General features: G+C 41.4%; 1 long non-coding RNA gene across 1 annotated transcript in view; it reads right to left on the bottom strand.

The window, feature by feature from the left end:
* Positions 1–14339, bottom strand: part of LOC117886722 — a 183544-nt gene extending 169205 nt beyond the window's left edge. Inside the window, exon 1 of the long non-coding RNA XR_004648044.1 lies at positions 14211–14339. This is a non-coding gene — a long non-coding RNA (uncharacterized LOC117886722). The remainder of the gene's footprint in view (positions 1–14210) is intronic.
* Between the last annotated feature and the right edge of the window lie 2178 nt (positions 14340–16517).

Raw genomic sequence — 16517 nt, 5'->3', positions numbered from 1 at the left:
TGGCTATTCTCAGGGATGATCCCTTTTAGCCAAGCGCAAACAGTCCAGCATGAACGGCATCCTTTTACTGTTCCCTTACAAAAATTTCTCTATTTCAGGGGTCGGCAATGTTCGGCACGCGGCTCGCCAGGGTAAGCACCCTGGCAGGCCGGGCCAGTTTATTTACCTGCTGACGCGGCAGGTTCGGCTGATCGCAGCCCCCACTCGCCGCGGTTCACCATCCCGGGCCAATGGGGGCGGCGAGAAGCGGCGCGGGCGAGGGATGTGCTGGCCGCAGCTTCCCATCGCCCCCATTGGCCCGGGACGGCGAACCGCGGCCAGTGGGAGCCACAATCGGCTGAACCTGCCGTGTCAACAGGTAAATAAACTGGCCCGGCCTGCCAGGGTGCTTACCCTGGCGAGCCACGTGCCAAACATTGCCGACCCCTGAAATAGAGAAATTTTTGTAAGGGAACAGTAAAAGGATGCCGTTCATGCTGGACTGTTTGCGCTTGGCTAAAAGGGATCATCCCTGAGAATAGCCACGCGGTGGGGAGAGGGGTGAAGGGATCATCCCAAATAGCCACGCATAGGGGTGGAGGGAGGTGTGTGCTGCACAGCCACCCGAAAACTGCAGCCCTTCCTTTTAAATGGCAAACCCAACCGGCATTGCTTGCTATGGGAAAGGAGGGTGCTGCAGTTTGAAAACATTCCCACATGTTATGAAGGCGTTAGAAGCCAAACCTGCGTACCCTTTGGCTTACCATGGCTGCCTGGAAACCGAATTCTGTTGCCCAGCCGTGTGTGATGTGTCACCATACCAGCAGGCACTCAATATAAAAGGCAAAATGCGACCTTGTACTTAAAGCACATGTGCTGTCTGATGTGAATTGCTTGATTCACTGTGAAAGAGTCTCCCTTTTGTTCTCAGAAATGTATCATCTTAAATTTTACTCTCCATTTTTATCCCCGCGCAGGTGCAAATGTTTCTATGCTCCCCCTAGCATCTCCATCCCTGAGGTTATCGCAGATTAGAAGGCGGGAAAAAAAAACCCACTCGCGATGACATGTTTTCCGAGCTCATGCAGTCCTCCCGCACTGACAGGAGGCATTGAGTGGCAGAGTCCAGGAAAGCATTAAGTGAGCGTGATGAGAAGAGGCTAATGGGGGAGCAAAAGGATATGCTCAGGTGTCTGGTGGAGCTGCAGGAAAGCCAACAGTCCACCACTGCATCCACTGTACAACCACCTGCGCTCCTCCCCAAGTTCCATGCCCTCCTCACCCAGATGCCCAAAAACGCAGGGGGGAGGGTCCGGGCACCCAGCCACTCAATTCCAGAGGATGGCCCAAGCAACAGAAGGCTGTCATTCAAACAGTTTTGATTTGTAGTGTGGCTACAATAAGCAATGTGGCCTTGTCCTTCCCTCCTCCCCCACCCCACCTGGGCTACCCTATCAGTTATCTCACTTTTTTTTTTATTAATAAAAAAAGAATGCATGGTTTCAAAACAATAGTGACTTTATTTCCTTTGCCAGCTGTGGTCGAAGGGGGGAGGGTGGTTGGCTTACCGGGAATTAAAATCAACAAAGGGGAAAGGTTTGCATCAAGGAGAAACACACACAACTGTCACACCGTAGCCTGGCTAGTCATGAAACTGGTTTTCAAAGCCTCTCTGACACACAGCGTGCCTACCTGTGCTCTTCTAATCGCCCTGGTTTGTGGCTGTTCAAAATTGGCAGCCAGGCGATTTGCCTCAACCTCCCACCCCACCATAAATATCTTCCCCTTACTCTCACAGATATTATGGAGAACACAGCAAGCAGTAATAACAATGGGAATATTGGTTGCGCTGAGGTCTAACCTAGTCAGCAAACTGCACTAGAGAGCTTTTAAACATCCAAAGGCACATTCTACCACCATTCTGCACTTGCTCAGCCTATAGTTGAACTGCTCCTTACTACTGTCCAGGCTGCCTGTGTACAGGGCCGCCCAGAGGATTCAGGGGATCTGGGGCAAAGCAATTTCGGGGGCCCCTTCCATAAAAAAAAAGTTGCAATACCATAGAATACTATATTCTTGTGGGGGCCCCTGTGGGGCCCGGGGCAAATTGCCCCACTTGCTCCCCACTCTGGGCCGCCCTGCAGTACTGTGGCTAGCATCGACTCATGGAGCGGTGCACTGTGGGAAGCTATCCCACAGTTCCTGCAGTCTCCACTGCCCATTGGAATTCTGGGTTAAGCTCCCAATGCCTGATGGGGCAAAAACATTGTCATGGGTAGCCTGGAGTACATGTCATCAGTCTCTTCTCCCTCCCTCCCTTCCTCCCTCCGTGAAAGCAACTGCAGACAATCATTTCACACCTTTTTTCCTGGGTTACTTGTGCAGACGCCATAGCACGGCAAGCATGGAGCCTGCTCAGCTCGCCGCTGCTGTTGCAAGCATTGTAAACACCTTATGCATTATACTGCAGCATGTGCAGAACCTGACTAAGAGATGGCAGCGCAAGAACGATTGTGAGGAGGACATGGACACAGACATTCCTGAAAGCACGGGATGTGGCAATTGGAACATCATGGTGGCAGTGGGGCTGGTTGATACAGTGGAATGCCAATTCTGGGCCTGGCAAACAAGCACAGACTGATGGGACCGCATAGTGTTGCAGGTATGAGATGATTCCCAGTGGCTGCGAAACTTTCACATGCATAAGGCCACTTTCCTGGAACTCTGTGAGTTGCTTTCCCCAGCCTTGAAGTGCAGGAATACCAAGATGATAGCTGCCCTGACAGTTGAGAAGCGAGTGGCAATAGCCCTGTGGAAGCTTGCAACGCCTGACTGCGACTGGTCAGTTGGGAATCAATTTGGAGTGGGCAAATCTACTGTGGGGACTGCTGTGATTCAAATACCCAATGCAATCACTGACGTTCTGCTATCAAGGATAGTGACTCTGGGAAATGTGCAGGTCATAGTGGATGGCTTTGCTGCAGTGGGTTTCCCTAACTGTGGTGGGGCGAAAGATGGAACACATATCCCTATCTTGGCACCAGACCACCTTGCCAACCAGTACATAAACCGCAAGGGGTACTTCTCAATGGTGCTGCAAGCACTGGTGGATCACAAGGGACGTTTCACCGACATCAACATGGGATGGCCGAGAAAGGTGCATGACACTTGCATCTTTAGGAACTCCAGGCTGTGTGAGCAGCTGCAAGAAGGGACTTACTTCCCAGACCAGAAAATTACTGTTGGGGATGTTGAAATACCAATAGTCATCCTTGGAGACCCAGCCTACCCCTTGCTTCCATGGCTCATGAAGCCATACACAGGCAGGGCCGCCCAGAGGGGGGGGGGGGCAAGTGGGGCAATTTGCCCCGGGCCCCACAGGGGCCCCCACAAGAATATAGTATTCTATGGTATTGCAACTTTTTTTTATGGAAGGGGCCCCCGAAATTGCTTTGCCCCAGGCCCCCTGAATCCTCTGGGAGACCCTGCAGTACTGAGGATGCACTCCGCCGACTTAATGCGCTTAGTGGGGATACATACAATCGACTGTATAAAATCGATTTCTAAAAATCGACTTCTGTAAAATCGACCTAATTTCGTAGTGTAGACCTATCTTGAGCAGTCTCAGTGTGATATGACTGTTCACATAGCTGATACAAATACTCTCTTCTCTCCTGACAAAACCTGCCTCCTGAGTGATCATTAAATATTTCAGTTTCTGCTTTTAGTCACACCCATGCAGCTCCATTAAAGCCAGGTAGAATTTAGCACTAAGATATATTAATATGATTAACTTTATTCTAGACTACTTTGCAAGGCTGACTCAGAATGCCAAAGGCACCTCCAATTTTATATTATATAAACAACAATTTTTCATGTTGAAATTTTGTTTCAAAACAAAAAATTGAAACATTTGTTCCAAAAATGTCATCATGGGATGTTTCTGTGTTTTCAGAATTTTTTTCCCCCCAATTTTCTTTCAAAACAAATTGCTGGGAAAAATGACCATTTCAGAACCGAATAATCCAATAGAATATCAAAATTTCTCTGACCAGTTCTATCTAAAAGGCAATATGTAGTTAAAATTATTACACAACGAGTAAGAGATGGACCTTCCCACCAGTTTGGGGTTGAACCTAACAAGCTATCCAAACTGAAACAGAAGGACCAGCTTTAAGACATATAGCTCTTGGAAAAAGCAATTAAGGATTTGGAAACTACATTTCCTAAATCTAACTAGGGAGATGTAACAAACATTACAATGTTATGGCAGGGATTGTTCCTTTAGCTTGAATAAAGACACCTATGAATTAGAAAGAGCAGCAAATTGCTTGTCGATCAGCTTAGACAAGACAAGCCAACGCTCTGTATTTCATCCATTATAGAGTGAAGACGGGAACCAGTATCATCAAAGCTAAATAAGGCTTCGAAATATGGCTTCGAAAATCTGGTGTCCTTTGTCCATCTTTCTCATCAGGTCAATGGACTCAGTGCTTCGAAGCTGCACAGACTCAGGGGTGGAGTTTGGAAACTCATCACCCCAACCTGGATAACTGTTCCAAGGAGAAGTTGGCAGACCCAGCACCTCAGGTTTAATTTGAGCTCTAATTTCATGAGTTATGTGATGCCACTGACTATAGTTCAAACTATTCTATGCATAAAAGACTTTTAAACTCTAAGATCTTTTCATCATATAAATTGATAGTGCAGAAAGCCCTGGGTGCTGAATTGTTCTCAGCGAATAGAGACTCCAGTGCATAACACAGTAAATTTTTAAAAGGCTTTAGATGAAAATTTTGATGCAGAAAAAGTTATGAGCTGAAAGGACTGGTCCTCCCCTCCATGCAACTGGCACAGACCTCCTCAGCCATAACTAAGTCTAAAGTCCTAAATCCATTCTTTTTCTCAACTGCTGTAGCCCATATGGAGCTATGTCCTGGAGGACTTGCAAAGCATCACATGGGTTGGGTGGGGAATGTAGACTGAGGACAATAGAGTTGGTTTTGTCTGGGGAGAGAAGCCTGGATGGAACATTTCACAACAACTGAACAGTCAGTCATTCACAAATTAGTTCAAATGGAAAAGCATTTGCTCAATTTCCTCCAAGGTTTCCAGAAAAGTTCTGTCTCCCTCAGAATTAGCCTCCAAATTTTGACAAGGACTGGGAGATTCAAGATTTGGATCCTGCTTTATTATGGAACACCAGCTACTACCTTACCTCTGGAGAGACTACCAGTCTTTCCGTTATCATTATTTTAACCCTCATTTTTAAATGTAGACTGTCACTACGGGCTCGATCTTGCTCTCATTAACTTCCATGGGAAATATTTCATTGACCTCACTGGAGGCAATAATTTGTATGCTGATTATTGCCATACCATTGATCCTAAACATTTTACAGAGAGCAAGCACTGAAGATGACTATCAACAATAGTGCAACATTTGAATCTTTAATCTTTGTGATTACTGATTTATCCATCTTTCTCATCAGTTCTGTCTCCCTCAGAATTAGCCTCCAAATTTTGACAAGGACTGGGAGATTCAAGATTTGGATCCTGCTTTATTATGGAACACCAGCTACTACCTTACCTCTGGAGAGACTACCACTCATTAAGCAGTGAACTTCCACAGGCTTTAAAACAGCTTACTTCTGTATGCCATCATCTCTGGCAATAGCCAATCAAATAAGATACTGTGCCACCTCTTACCATCCATTTTCATTGAAGGTGACTGAACAGGTAGTTGCACATTAATTACACACACATTTTTTGCAATCCATGCCTACTGGGCACTGTATCAGTCAAGGATTTACTGACATACGTCAAGGATTTACTGACATACATCTTCTGAGATCCCCCCCACCCCCAATCACAGAACATGAGTTTATTGGGGTCAGATTCACCTGCTTTTGCTTCTGTATCTTTTCTGCTGATTTGATTCTATTACCCAAAATATATCGTTCAGAGCATTTTGTTTTGTTTTTGTTTGGGGGGGCTGCCTTTGGACACTTGAACTGATTTAATAGAATATTTAAAGGATTTACATGTACTTTTCTGATTAAACAACGTTAATTTGAAGAGGACTGTACTCATTGCCAAAGTACAAATTTCTAAGGAGCTCCCTAAACAACTAAGGGAGGGCCTATTTTTTTCTCTATATACGTTTCCGGTCACTCTTGATAAGCATTGCATAGGGCTAAGGGTCTGATCCAAATCTGAGTGAAATCAGTGGAAACTCTTCCACTGATTTCAGTGAACCTGGATCAGGTCATAAGCGTTTTTTTCTGAAGTAACAAGGATACAGTGGCCGTCATATCAGTGCTGATCAGGTACCAATCCTTTTGTCTTTACCCACATTTCTCCAAATGCCATTACTTGTTTCGTGTCCTCTAACCTTGATTGTCAAATAACTTTGTACAATTTAATAAGAGCAAGAAACACATTGGTGCTTATTGGCCTTCACTCTAAATTGCAGTTAACACCTTCTGGTATAATTTTGCCAGGCAACCTTCTGTTCACCCTGGTTTCTTCTGTCAAAATCTGCATTCTATATATGTTAGAATCTGTCTGCATTCTATATATGCTCTTCCTTACAGAGCCCATACAAAAAGCATTGCTAGACCCCACAGGTGGATCCTTTAAATCCAATGAGCTCTCAAAAAGATGAATTCTTCATTAATACTAAACCATATTATTTTAGCATTCTATAGCTATGGATTTGCCAACATCCTGGCTGCATATAATGCTATTTATTCCAGTACTTGTCTGTTTAGTAGAACTAAGATGTAAGATATTAGCCTTGTCTCGGTGACCTACAACTTTCCATCACACACAAAGTAGATTGTCTCAAGGAATTCTCTGGGACTAAGTCATCCTAAATACTGAAGCAAATGCTGAACTAACACTGCCATTTGGATCTAGCTGTATATTTGGCCATTCAAAATGTACCATCTTCTACTTAGAATTTATTGTCCTTTTCTTTTTATGCTCCACATGTATGAAAATCTATTCCACCCAAGATGAAATCGGTTTATCTGAATCTTAATCGTATACTGAATCTTACTTAAAGCAAGTTAGATGTTCAGCTTTTCTACAATCCTCTGAATTGCTTTAAGTCAGTCTTGTCTATATATTTGAGAATATCATTGTAATGTAATTCAATATTACTGAATATGACCTATATAAATTATACTGCCTTAAAATGTGATTATGGTCAGAGAATTGACATTAGCTTGCTTTGGTGATAAAAATATGGTTTTACTATTCTTTACTCTGCAGAGCCAATAGAGCTAAGGAAAACTGAGCTAAGGTCTGTTCTCACTCCTGCATCATCCACAAACTTTATTAAATAAGTTCTGAATGCTGGCTCTTTATAACTGGCAATATGCCCAAGCCAGAAGAGAGAGACCTGATTTTCAGATCACAAAACAGACTGCAATGTCAGGGAGAACAAACTCTTTTTCCTAGTGAAATAATCAGTATGTATATACTTACTGAGAACAAACAACTCCACAATGGTATCATTATGGTCACTTTTCAGAGTATAACTGCACTTTAAAAACAAAGGAGGAAATGCAAAATACTATGTTAAAACAGTCTTGGAAAGGGGGATGGGATTCTCACTTAAATGAACAAAGGCCAAAAGAAGTTGAAGTTGGGTTAGTCCTCTGTTACAGCAGCCTCATTCAACTTTTGCCATCCAAGTCAGGAATTGTAGGTCATGTTATATCAGGAACTATGGGTGATCCATTCTACAAGCTGTAGGTACAACTGGTTGATTTAACAGCACATTAACCTCCTGTCCTGAGACCTCTTTGATATATTTCAAACCTACTCTGACTCAGTTTTCTAAACTGTCTTCATTTTGTATGTTTACAAAAAAATCAAGACCTGTATAATTTTAACAGGGATTGGTATTTATTCTTATGTTAATAAAAGATTGCATAGGTTAGAATGCAACAGCATACACAGAACCCAGTTCACACCCATTTTGTGTCAGTGTAAACCTGTTGGCTTCTGTGGAGTGACTCCTACAAACAAGAGGCAGATCAGGTCCAAAATATAAAATTTTGCAATGTATACAGTTTAGAAAAGTAAGAACAGGATAAACATGATACGGTATAACTGTGAAAAATGAATTTAGTAGGGAATATATTTTCCATGGTTCAGTCTGACATCCCCTCAAAGGTTTGCAGAAGGCACTTCATGAACCATTAGGAATCAAATGGAATATTTGTGGCACAAATGCATAAAACATAACATTTATTGAGCTAATCTACCAGACATAAAACACACTGGATACGAAATGTGAACAGCAAGATCATTTAGAGTATTTTGTCTCCATTTATTTACCTGACCAGGACACACCACTGGGATTTAGAGCTCATTTATGATAGAATCTTGGGAATATGGCAACCATGTAAATAATAACTTGAGTCAAAAAGCAAGGCAATGACCACGGGAAAAGTAAAATTGCTTTTCACAGCAGTTCTTAATCAGTGTTTTCCTTACCAAGGAAATATAAACAAGTTAAATACACCTCTACCCCGATATAACGTGACCCGCTAGAACACGAATTCAGATATAACGCAGTAAAGCAGCGCTCTGGGGGGGCGGATCTGCGTGCTCCGGCGGATCAAAGCAAGTTTGATATAACGCAGTTTCACCTATAACGCGGTAAGATTTTTTGGCTCCTGAGGACAGTGTTATATCGGGGTAGAGGTGTATATATAAATCTTTAACAGTCATGAATAGAAGATATATAAGCTTTATAATGAAAAAGAATGGACTTAACAAAATCTTTGTTCCATAGCAAATTGATATTATAGACCTTATTTGTGATAATATTATAGCTTCCAATATAAGTGATTATGATGTGGGGTGTAAAGAACTATGATTTCACTAAACACAAAAGGAAGGTTAGAGTTAATGTCTTACCTGGTTTAATTAGTAGGGCTGTCAATTAATCACAGTTAACTCACGCGATTAACTCAAAAATTAATTGTGATTAAAAAATGTATCGCAATTAATCGCCGTTTTAATCACACTGTTAAATAATAGAATACCAATTGAAATATAGTAAGTATTTTTGGATGTTTTTCTACATTTTCAAATATATCGATTTAAATAACAACACAGAATACGAAGTGTACAATGCTTACTTTATATGATTTTTACTACAAATATTTGCACTGTAAAAGTGATAAACAAAAGAAATAGTATTTTTCAGTTCACCTCATACAAGTACCATAATGCAAGCCCTTTATCGTGGAAGTGTAACTTAAAAATGTAGATTTTTTTGGGTTACATAACTGCATTCAAAAACAAAAAGTCCACTCAGTCCTACTTCTTATTTAGCCAATCGCTAAGACAAACAAGTTTGTTTACATTTTTGGAAAATAATGCTGCTGGCTTCTTATTTACAAGATCATCTGAACATGAGAACAGGTGTTCGCATGGCACTTTTGTAGCTGGCATTGCAAGATATTTACGTTTCAGATATGCTGAACATTTGTATGCCCCTTCGTGCTTCAGCTACAATTCCAGAGGACATGCTTCCATGCTGATGATGCTCGTTAAAAAAAATGCATTAATTAAATTTTGACTGAACTCCTTCGGGGAGAATTGCATGTCTCCTGCCCTGTTTTATCTGCATTCTGCCATGTATTTCATATTATAGCAGTCTCAGATGATGACCCAGCACATGTTGCTTGTTTTAAGAACACTTTCACTGCAAATTTGACAAAATGCAAAGAAGGTACCAATGTGAGATTTCTAAAGATAGCAACATCATTCAACTCAAGGTTTAAGAATCTGAAGTGCTTTCCAAAATCTGAGAAGGATGAGATGTGGAGCATGCTTTCAGAAGTCTTAAAAGAGCAACACTCTGATGCGGAAACTACAGAACCCGAACCATTAAAAAAGAAAATCTACCATCTGCTGGTGACTCAGATGATGAAAGTGAACATGCGTTGGTCCGCACTGCTTTGGATCGTTATTGAGCAGAACCCGTCATCAGCATGGATGCATGTCTTCTGGAATGGTGGTTGAAGATGAAGGGACATAAGAATCTTTAGCACATCTGGCACGTAAATATCTTGCAACGCTGGCTACAACAGTGTCATGTGAATGTCTGTTCTCACTTTCAGGTGACATTGTAAACAAGAAGCAGGCAGCATTATCTCCTGCAAATGTAAACAAACTTGTTTGTCTGAGTGACTGGCTCAGGACTGAGTGGACTTATAGGCTATAAAGTTTTTCATTGTTTTTCTTAATGCAGGTTTTTTTTACATAATTCTACATTTGTAAGTTCAACTTTCATGATAAAGAGATTGCATTATAATACTTGTATGAGGTGAATTGAAAAATACAATTTCTGGTTTTTTACAGCACAAATATTTGTAATAAAAAATATAAAGTGAGCACTGTATTCTGTATTGTAATTGAAATCAATACATTTAAAAATGTAGAAAACATCCAAAAATATTTAAATAAATTGTATTCTCTTACTGTTTAATTGCACGGTTAATTTTTTTAATCACTTGAAAGACCTAATAATTAGCAGTAATTCTAACTGAAAATAATAGATGTAGATCTGTCTTTGTTCATCAGTGGCTGAAGTTAGTTTTTAATTTGCAGATGGACCTTACCCATATCTCATTTGTGTGCACACGATATTTTACACACATACATCTGCATGTTTCAGAGTAGCAGCCGTGTTAGTCTGTATCCTCAAAAAGAACAGGAGTACTTGTGGCACCTTAGAGACTAACAAATTTATTAGAGCATAAGCTTTTGTGGGCTACAACCGACTTCTTCAGATGCATATAGAGTGAAACATATATTGAGGAGATATATATACACACATACAGAGAGCATGAACAGGTGGGAGTTGTCTTACCAACTCTGAGAGGCCAATTAAGTAGGAGAAAAAAAACTTTTGAAGTGATAATCAAGATAGCTCAGTACAGACAGTTTGATAAGAAGCAAGTGTGAGAATACTTACAAGGGGAGATAGATTCAATGTTTGTAATGGCTCAGCCATTCCCAGTCCTTATTTAATACATCTGCATGTGCACATTACATGGACTAACCACTTGATGCTATAATTTGCACAACACAAGTGATTACACGGCCATGTGCAAAATCTATTTGCACAGATGTTAGTGTCTGTCACACACACACAAGTGCTGGCGTTAATAAAGGCATGCCCAGGTGTTTGTAAGTAAAGAGTTACCGGTGCAAAATGGGTTGTGCTATTTTGGAAAGTCAACTTTTTAAGAGTCATTGCCAAGGGCACAATAGGCCCGGCTGTGGAGAGAACAGCAGCCAGAACCAGAAGCACCCAAAAGCAGTGATTTCTCCCTTCACTTTCGAAGATTCTGTAGGAGTCTGCACAGTCTGATCTAAGTACTGCTGATGAAGTCAAACTCCTTGGCTTCTGTGGCTTTTTTTTTTTTTTTTTTAACTGCACCAGCTATCCCAGAACACTCTGGTTGGACAACCTGCTGACTCATCCTTCCCTATGCAGAATACCCTGCTCTGAAAAACCACTGACTCATTCCATCACACACTGCTGACTGAAATCCCATTCAGCAATACCAAACTGAGGTCTCCACAGAACCCATGTCTGTTTTTTTTATAAGTAGCTGCAGTGCAAATAAAATATTCTATCCCTGCCAGTTCAATATGCCATACATAAAATAATGGTAAAACCTGAGGGCAGAAGTACCTCCTCATACCAGAATATACATTTTCTCTGAACTCTCAATGAGAAACTTACTTCTAAATGGAGAAAAATAAGAGGGAACATAACCCCAACACGTTTTTCAAGCTCAACTCATTCTAAAAAACAAAATAAAGTGTTGTGTCTTTTTAAAAAAAAGCATGACTTCCTGCCAAGAAACTCCCATTTTCCAGCTAAAATTGGTATTCAGACACGACAATTTTATCCTAGTCCTCGAGGATGGAGCAAGCCCATATAACAGCTAATCATGGACTATCCTTTATTCATGTAGTCTGATTTCCCATTACTGCTATTTTCCAACAATTGTGGTTTAAAAAACACAATTTTGCACATTTTACTTAATTTTTCTGATACGGAAATAATGAAAAATCGGTTTGTCAGTTACAATGAGAACCATATATGGAAAGCTGAGCTGTTGTCACGTGCTGCCACACTCTGCTCTGCTACACTGGTGCAAACCCAATGATTTCAAGATGTGGCTTTATGGGCAACAAAGAATGGAACTGCAGCTAGTTTCACCATAGACAAATTTTGAATGAAAAGGCAGAATTTATTGGTCTATTTATTGGTTTATATAACAGTATGAGGAACATGTAATTACATTTTAAAGCTGAGCTATGACTCAAAATACTTATTAATATAACTCTTGAATATATTAATGTCACTAAAGAGGCATTAAACCTTCTTGCAAGTTGTGTTAACATAAAGATCACTCAATTATTAGCAGCATAAAGCACCCTACTGCACTTTGGAGTACTTCAGTGTTTGTAATGTATGCTAGAAGACAGGCCAGCTTTCTTTTAACACTTTTTACCAAAAATTAAATTAGAATATCCCTAAAGTAAAAACATTCTAAGCTCATTTAGCTTTCTCTGTATAAGAAATGCTGGTAAGCGTGTGTAACGATGGGGCAGTCTCATTGCTATTGTCTTAAAAAAATGGTTTATAACTGACAGCTGATACTGAAGCACTGCACTGAGCAATCATGAAAGCCTAGAGAGTACAAAAGTAGTTTTTACCATGCTCACTGCAGCTGTGTAGACTCAACCTCTAACAGGTGAGCTCTACCTATCTGAAAAGGCCAACATTAGGGAGCAGAACTGGTTGCAAAGTAATATTTTTCTCCTGTGAAAAATGTCAATGACAATGTTTCTGTCAAAAACCAAAACAAAGTTGGTTGCCAAAAACTTACATTTTCAAATTTTCATTTTTTGGTCGAAAACCCTAAAATTGTTGACAAAAATGGAATTTTTTGGCCACAAAAATTTCTCTTTATTCAAAAAGCCATTTTTTGTCAAAAGTTTTGACAAAATTTCTGAGCAACTGCGTGAGGGAGTTTTACGTTTCTAATTAAGGGCCTAGCAGCTACTGACCTTGGTATGTTCACCAGGAGTAATGGTGTAGTGCTGCCAGCTTCCTGCTAATCCCACTCCATTGAGAGGGCCCAGAAGCAGCCCAGGCTGCCCCAAACTGGATGGGATTGGCTCAGGAGGGGCATCACCTACCCGGGTGGAAGAGGCACTGATTAAGCATCTGTAATGGGGGGGTGAAATCACCACTGAAACACCCCCACAAACCATGATAAGGGGTTGATGGTGTTCTTTCACTCTAGTCCCTATGGTCCTGGGTCTGCAGCTTCTGTGTCCCAACCCTCCAGGCAAGTCACCTTTCACATTCATGGTAGCAGAAAAGTCCAGACAGAAAAAACACCAAAGTCTAATAACCTTTATGACACGCCTTCAGCTCCCATATAGTACTCATCAATCTTTGCCTCTTTTAGTCTTGAGACTTGTACTTCCCCTCTGGCTGGGGCAAGGGGCGGAGAATCCAGGTCTGCCCTCTCCTTTCCTCTGAGGTCCAGCGGGGTCCCTGTGTGTTAGGCAGCTAAGGGCTATTCCTTACAATCCTTTGCCACTTCCCTGGGCTGCTCCTACCTTTTCCCATTTATTGGCATCTCTCAGAGGGACTGCAACCACCACCACACCTGCTGTCTTTGTGCAGCTTCTTCCCAACTCTCTATTGAAGAGTTTTCTGAAAGCTACTCCCAGCCTCTACCCTAGGTGCCCTATCCTCCTTCTCAGCTGGCCAATACTAAATTGGGCCTGCCCTTCTTCCCTCCCCCAGGTGTAGCCTGATGGGCTACCTAAGCACTAATTCTCCTATTAACCTTTTATTTGCCAGTATGGGACACATGACCCATCACAGCATCTCTCAGGCAACCTTCACTGAAGGGCTCCTAAGGAACCTCTGCTGGAGTTCAGTCCTGCCCATTCCTGCAGTACTACCACCTGCACTAGGGGAATCCCCCATCCAGCACACTTGCCACCACAGGAACAAGGAGATGCAATTTGCATTCTCCTGTGTCTGCAGGGAAAAATCCAACCCAAAGCAATAAATAGGACAGTTCCCAAAGAGAGCTGGGGGGAAAAGGGGGAAACTGAAGGGTTTTGCATGCAAAAGTGACTGTAGTTCAATGTATACTGTACCTTTCCCCAGTTTTGGTATCCTTTTTCCAGGGGGGATTCTGCACGTTTTTGCATCAATAAAAGGTTTATGTGTCAGTAGAAAACCTCTGTGCAGTAGAGCAGGAAAATTCAGTTCAGTGCATCACCACTCTGGATCTGAAAAGATCATAAAATGTACCTTTTTATATATTGCACCCTTTATCTTAAAGGCTCACAAAGCACTCTTAAAATAAATTGATGAACAAACATATCTCCCATTTCTTGGGAGTTAAACAACTGCTGTATGCTTGTGATCTTTGAATTTAATTGCTACAGAACAGACTTGGATCAACAGTCATTGACATTAGCCAGCTCATAATTCATTTTCATGTATGTGGATTACCCAAATCTTTGTTCAACAGAACAAAAATATTTTTCTCCCTGGTTTATCCTTTCAAAGTCAGAAATTATTTTTAAAACTTTAACATTATTGCCTTTAGTAACCTCTATATTTACATTGCCTACCATTTTCGATTATAAAAGATTCTGCAAATAGTTTTGTTTGTTTGTTATAAACCTCACAAATCTCCATAGTTTGCAGCAGGCCCTTGAAATTCAGTAGGGAAAAAGCACTCTGGCTAGACAAGTGCCTTTTCTTTTTCATTCAGGTTTCGCTGATTTATAAACTGTTTAAAATGACCATTTCCCCTCTCTTGCTTGCATTGCTCAGGAAAAGTTTAGGATCATGCCAAAATAAGAGTTGAACATGAACTCTCTAAAGAGCCAGCTGCATACTGCTACTGTTGGAGCAGTGGTGGGTACAGGTTCTTCCACTCCAAATGATATCTCCCAGACATTGCACATAGCTTCAGCACCCCTTCCCCTACTACATGGATCAAGAGTTCCTTCCACTCCTGGAAGGGTGGGAGAGAGAGAGATGAGGAAGAATAGTCAGAGGCATTGTGGGAGGGAAAGTGGTAATAAAGGCGATGGAAAGAGGGGAGGATTTACACACAATAAGAAAGAGAAAGAAGAAATGGAATGATGAGCAGCATGAAACCAGCACTATTAGGGTACAGTGCAAGACCCACATCTTTTCATTGGCATTCAAAGCAGATGGGCCCTGAGGTATTTGGTGTAGGAGTAAAACCTCTGATCTCACAAAGATAGTTTCTTAAGGGCCTGATCCTAATCCCACTGAAATTAATGGGAGCTTTCCTATTGATCTCAAAGGCCTTTAGATCCTAAAGGGGAGTTCCAACTTCTAGCAAAATATTACATATCTCTTATGTTTGGCACTGGAACACAGTCCCTAGATAATATAACGATGAACACAGTAGAAATACTTATAGGGAGAGAAATAGGCAAAAACAAAGAACCAAAGAAGAGAAAATGCCTAGGAGGGGATGTCATCTCTTTGAGTGGGCAAATAACATGTACATAAGGATAATAGCATGAAATGGGACCATTGGTTGAGTATTAGGAAAGACTTCCTAATGGTGAGATCTAGTAGAGTGTGGAACTGATGAAGACCTCATTGCTTGGGACAACTGAAAGTAGATGGACCAAGCATTGGAAGAACAATCTCATACTGGCCAGGGAGAGACCTACAGTAATAAATCTTTTCCATCTCTTATTTCTTGGAATATTTTTATATATTCATCCCAATACGGTCCTTGAACTTTCCTGAGAGAGATTCGGAGCAAGACGTCTGACAGCAGTAGCATCTCCTCCTGCTCATTTCATTCTTTGGGGGCAGGGAGGAGAGGCTCAGCTCTGTCCCACTTCTTCTCTTCTAGTTCCTCTGCTGAGAAGTGCGTGAAAGAAAAGCAAAGGTGAGAAAAGGGGCAGCAGTGTTTCCTCCCTGGAAGGTGAACACTGAACAGTGGCATTTATAAATTATTTAGTATTCAGGGTGTACTTGAGACTGTTCTCACATCATCTATCACAGACACACACAAAGACACAGAAGTTAGAAAATTAGTACCTTAAAAATAAATTTACCAATTGTAATGGGGTATTCTTGTTCAGTCTGGCTTTATGAATTACATCACTCAGATACCACTACACAATATCAGAGCAGAACCTTATTATTGTAAATGTTGTTCAGCCCTTAGGCTCGAGAAGTGCCTTTTCTTTATCCTGTGAAATCACACATTCAGGCATAGCTGAGTAACGAACTGTTAAAAATTACCATTTCCCCTGTAAGTTTGCATTTTACAATCCCTAGGAACAGACCCAGGCAAAATTAGCCTCAGCATCAGAGTGATACTGCCTCTCCAGAGATGACACTGCCCCCTTCACATGCATAGTCTGTCCCTCATGTCCTAACACAGGATCAGGCCCTTG

This window comes from Trachemys scripta, chromosome 13 (assembly GCF_013100865.1).
Source record: "Trachemys scripta elegans isolate TJP31775 chromosome 13, CAS_Tse_1.0, whole genome shotgun sequence".
Classification (NCBI taxonomy): Eukaryota; Metazoa; Chordata; order Testudines; family Emydidae; genus Trachemys; species Trachemys scripta.
The sequence above is the reverse complement of the archived record's forward strand: the minus strand, read 5'-3'. Positions and strand labels throughout refer to the sequence as shown.